Genomic DNA, 6,000 nt, shown 5'->3' with positions numbered 1-6,000 from the left:
AACAGTAATGTTTGCTTATATACATCTATATGAAAAGGTTATTTAGTAATGTTTCCTAATAGATCATAATATTGCTTATATTCAGCCGCAATAATAGAAGGATTTACCTGGCAAGGATTTGCTTGCATACGTTTCTGTTCTAAGGCAAGTCTCGTCCCTCCAATAACAAATCAGAAGAAGTCACAACATTCGCAGCTGAGCTTGACATTGCTCGACTCATATGAAATGCGCTGCGTGGTTCAAGTTGAAGAGGGGCTAAGCTAGACACTCCACTGAAACCTTTACCAATATTATTTGCAGAAACATTTGTCATGGAAGCCATAGCTATGTCAGCAGGAAGGAAACCCTGCTTGCTGGCAACACGCCGTTTGTTGTTGATTCTGGGGACTTGTCGACCCCGGCTACCAAAACTGCTCTCTGGCTCTAGTCTGAAAGCATCATTGTGTCTCACCACAGGCTTCAGAATTTTGTACCTTTTTCTTGCTTCAGCAGCAGCCTTGGAAACCTCTTATGCATTTAATCGCGCCAATGTCCAAGGACTAATTTTGACTGCTCCAGGATTCTTTCTCTTAGATGGTTCTTCTCTAATACTCTTCTTTCCAAGTAAGCTTATGGAACCACTTTCTGGTGGGATTACATCAAACTGCAGCCAATGAAAGCAACATATGGTGCCATGTAAGAAAATGGAACACACAAAAGCACCAGGGATGTCATGTTTGACAAAGAATGCACATTAATACCAAAAGCAAGTTGAATTTTTAAAAAAAAATGTTACCTGATCTTCATCGAACAGGCGTGGTGGTGTGCACCACGAACCATGCTGGAACGTAGTGAAGGAGCTCGCACTGCTGAATCCAGTAAGTGAGCTAACAGTTGACATTTGAGGACTTTGTTGACCACCAACTCCTTGCTGCTCTTGCTCTTGCTCTGTCAGAGCTATGATGTAATCATAAGTTCTGATTCCCTAAGTAACTCAGCAATAACCATAACATTTGGCACCAAAAATGTACACTTAATGAGAATTACTAGAAAGATGAACTTGTAGAGGATTCAGAAAAGGGTACACAAATATCAGAATATTTTTCAATTGGCTTCCATCATTTTCTTTTTGCTTTCTTTTTTCCTCTTAATGCCTAATGTTTTACAAAATTACAAAGTATGAATGTTTATCTATATTGAAAAACAGGGAAGGAACATGGTTAAGGCTAGGGATAATGAAATCGAAACAGAATCACAATGAAAGGGTTAGGCCTAGGGACGAGAAGGAGGCGGAGGCCTGCCTGAACTAACAGCGACGAGAAGAGACGATGACAAACCTCCGGCGAGGAGAGAAGAAGCAGCGCGAGAGCGGCGGCGGAGGGAGCTCGTAAGACAAGAGCACAGCCGAGAAAGCTCGTGTGACGACGAAAGGAGCAAACGCATTGAGAGCAGCAGTGGAAGGAGATCGTGCGACGCGAGCCGCGGCGGCGACAGCGGAGGACGTCACATCTTCAATGGAGAGAGAGAGAGAGAGAGAGAGAGAGAGAGAGAGAGAGAGAGAGAGAGAAGGCATGGGAGTAATTCAAGGAAACGTGAAAAAAAGTGAACTGAAGTATTCGGGAGTAAAGTGACCCATCTTCTTATTCTAATATATTTTTGACGGAAAATTTTAAATTACAGACGGATTTTCTGTCTATAATAATTTAATAAAATGCAGCATTTTGCTTATTTAATTACAGACGGATTTTTTGTCTGTAACTATTTTTTACCAAAAAAATAATTTTACCGACAGAATTATCGATGGATTCTATTTTCTGTCTGTAATTTATGCTAATTCATTTTTTTATTTTTCGACAAAAAAATTCCTCTGAAATTCCGTCTGTATTTCCGTGGGATAAAATCCGTCGGAAATATCCGTCTGTAATAACTTGTTTTCTAGTAGTGAAAATTTTTTATATGATGTTGAAAAAGTTGTTATGAACTATGAAGTATAGTCCTCCAAGATGACATAGGAGTTAAAACTTAAATTTTTTCAAATTTAAAAATAATATTTAATTATACAGTATAAAATGACCAACTATATTTATATAATATATAATTTATGAAATAATTAAAATATTATACTGATTAAATTAGTATAATAATCTCCCATAGTATTATCACATTTTGTATAAATATTTATAAAATAATGATTTAGTTAGGAAGAAATAGCAACTAGCAACAAGAATGACAGATAGAATTTACTTGCCAGGTAAGGAGTTTAGAAACTGATATAAAAATTGTTAAACTAATAGTGTTTGCAATTAGCTAGGATAATTTTAATGTTTCATCTAGAATGGTGGGTTAGTTTAATTAACAAGGAAATAGAAGTAACCGTTAAAAAGGCGTTGGCTAGTAGGAGAGTCTTTGATAAAAAAAGAGGTATTAGTTGGGTTTGTTGCAGAGCTGATAGAGAAAGTAGAAAAAAAATGAAAAAGTATACGAGTTTAAAATTGGTGTTTAATTAATTTAATTCCAAATTTATGGGACTAAATTAATTGTATTTTTTTTAGACTATATCAACATGATTAATATTATGCTAGCATAGAGATTTACAATTTAGGTAGAATTTTTGTTAATGGTATTAACTTGTTGATTGAGTATTGATCGGATTACCATAAGCTATAACAAACGAACGGAAGAATTATGACTCACAAACGTTTTCTTAGGGTTTCTCAGCAAAAATTAAATTCGGTGCAAAGAAGCGCTAAAAAAAGTCAAAACAAGAGAGGAGATTGATCTTAATTAGCTTAGCAAAGACATGAAGACTTTGGGAGAGGAAAAGTCAAATTCTCCCAAGATGCCTAACAAGTCATATAAAGACTCGTTGCTTTTTTCACCAGGGCCTATGATGGAGGAAAATATTATACTGGAGGAGACCATCAATGCTGATGAGCCTAATTTTGAAGATAGGTGGTACAAAGAAAATGTGGAGCTATCCAAGTCTGACGAGTCCTTTGATCCATGCCAGATTATTCCAGTGTGGAAGGACGAATTTGATGAATGGTGCAAATCTTGGCATGCAATGTTGATCTTCAAAGTCCTGGAAAAGAGAGTGAATTTGGGATTTATGGAACAACGACTCAATTGTGATTGGGTCAAAAAGAATTGTGACTATTTTCTGGTTCATTTTTTAGGTGGTTCTTGGATGATAGCGGGTCATTATTTGGTCATTCAGAGTTTGATGCCTTTCTTTTTGTCATTTGAAAGTGTCATAAAAAAGATTGCTGCTTGGATCCATGTTCCTAATCTCTCCATTGAATTATAAAGTCATCATTTCTTATGGAAGGTTGGATCAACAATTGGCTCTATGCTGAAAATTGACCGCGCCACCTCTATACATTCTCGAAAAAAATTCGCAAGAATTTGTGTAGAAATTGACTTGTTTAACAAACTGGTGCCAAGAATTAAAGTTCTAGGGAGCTCTCTAAATATTGAGTATGATGGTTTGCATCTGATGTGCTTTAATCGCTGAAAATATGGCTATAGAGTCGAGCAATGCAATGATGGTATAAGTTAGAACATTGAACAATAGGTGATTTTCAGCACCATCGAATTGGAAAGGAAAGAAGCTAATCACACACGTGTCACTGATGATGATGATAGCACCAATCAAGGAGATTCTAATTTGATTATGCTTCAAGTTGATAACCAAGATCACCCAAATTTTGGGCTCTGGATGATGGTTAAACAACTTATAAAGAAGAAATCTAAAAAGTATATCTCAGGGAATAAAGATAAAAATTCGGTGAGAGAAATACGATTAAATAAGGAAGGGTCCAATAAAGAGAGAGATCTTAGCATTGATGAGGGATCTCGCTTCAATGTTCTTGAAGATGAAACAAATGAGGAGCCATGTGGTATGGAAGTGCATGAGAATTTCACTCATGAAGAGACCATACAAGTTGGGTAAAGAAAAGAGAAAGTCCAAAAAATGATTACATCATATAACATTACCAAAAAGATATTCAGACATGGTTACCATGTTCAATTTGTGCATATAAGGATTGTGGAGAATAACTCTGCTCTATAGCTCTTCGCTGCAGTGTATGGCAGTCCACAAGAGCGTTTAGGAGGATCTTTGGAATGATTTGAGATCTATAAGTTAAAGTGTTGGTATCCCCCGGTGCATTATAGAAAATTTCAACTCTATCTTATATGATCATGAGAGGAAAGGAGGTAATACCAACCATAACAGTGGTATTTGTGCTGATTTTTAATCTTGTGTGTCTGATTGTGGATTGTTGGATTTGGATTACATTGGATGGCCATTCACATGGAAGAAGGGTAATCTAGTCGAGAGATTTGATCATGACCTTTGCAATCTAGACTGGTAAATTGTGTATTCTGAAGCTATGATTAAGAACCTCTCTATGATGAAGTTTGATCACAGTCGTCTCCTTCTGCAGGGCTCTCTTCCTCTACCTTGCCTAATAGAAGAATGTGACCTTTCCGTTTTACAACAACTTGGTTAACTCACCCGAATTTTGGTAATGTTGTTAGAGATAATTAGAATTAGCGAAACTCTTGGTCTAACTGCATATCTAATTTTCAAAATGCTTTGAATACCTGAAATTTATTCTATCTTTGATAATATCTTTTTCTAGGAAAAATAAGATTCTTAGAAGATTTGGTAGCATTGTTACAAGTCTTAATCTGAACAGCAATCTCTTTCTCGAAGACCTTCAAACCAAACTTTGGAAATAGTACAAAGAATTCATCTCCCAAGAAATTATTTTGGTTTCAAAAATCCAAATGTAATTTGATAGAATTTAGTGATAGGAATACTAAATACTTCTTGGTATTACTATATTGAAAAGGTATAAGAATAAAATTGAATTTTCATGGATGATAATAGTAACTAGGTGTTAGACTGTTCTAGCATAGAACGCATGGCTACCACCTTTTACTCCAAGCTACACCAAGATGAGACCTTCCTAATTCTCCTTTCATTCTCAACAAAGTTTTTTCCTCTTTAAGTGCTAGTAATCTCACCTTGTTTGGCTACACGATTACTACTTAGGAGATAAAGGACTCCATTTTTCATATGGGTAGTTTGAAAGCGCCGGATAAAGACAATATCCAAGTTATTTTTTTATCAGAGATAACAGGATATAGTGAGCCCTGATTTATGTATATTGGTTTAGAATATCTTCTCTAACCTGGATAATGTTGAAGAAATTAATGAGACTTTGATCACTCTTATTCATAAAGTTGAGATTGTTACTAACTTGAAGCAGATGCAATCCATTAGCTTATGTAATATATCATATAAAGTAGTTACTAAGATTCTTGCTAATAGGCTAAGAAAAGTGAGGGATAAACTTGTGGATCCTACTTAGTGCAGTTTCATTTTCGGAAGGCAAATCTTCGACAACATTGCTATTACCCAAGAAGTGATCCATTCTATGAAAAATAAAAAAGGTGCCAAAGGATGGATAGCGATAAAAATTGACTTAGAGAAAGTTTACGGCTGGCTAAAATGGTCTTTCATATGAGACATTTTTTCTGATATCAGTCTTCTCTAAAACATCATTGATCTAGTTTGTTGTTGTATATCCACTACCAAGATGAGAATTCTTTGGAATGAAGAAGCCTTGGACGAATTCTCTCCCTCAAAGGGTAATCAACAAGAGGACCCAATTTCTCCTTATATCTTCATCCTTTGTATGGAGAGACTTTCTCAACTCATCAGTTCAACAGTGAAACTCATATTTTGAAAGCTCATTTGTCCTAAAAGGAACAACCTCAAGCTCTCCCACTTGTGTTTTACAGATAATCTCATCCTCTTTGCAGAGAATAGTATAGAATAGGCCAATATTATTAATAAAACCTTAGAAGCCTTTTATTCTAGTTCTAGTAAGAAAGTGAGCAATGAAAAAAATCCACATTTTCATTTTAAGGAATGTGGACAATAGTATTAAAAGTGAAATTAGCAACACTCTCAATTTTTTAAGAATTGATGATCTTGGAAAGTATTTG

The sequence above is a fragment of the Arachis ipaensis genome, chromosome B6 (assembly GCF_059453495.1).
Source record: "Arachis ipaensis isolate K30076 ecotype BB chromosome B6, ASM5945349v1, whole genome shotgun sequence".
NCBI classification, from domain to species: domain Eukaryota; kingdom Viridiplantae; phylum Streptophyta; class Magnoliopsida; order Fabales; family Fabaceae; genus Arachis; species Arachis ipaensis.
This window is presented reverse-complemented; position numbering follows the sequence as displayed.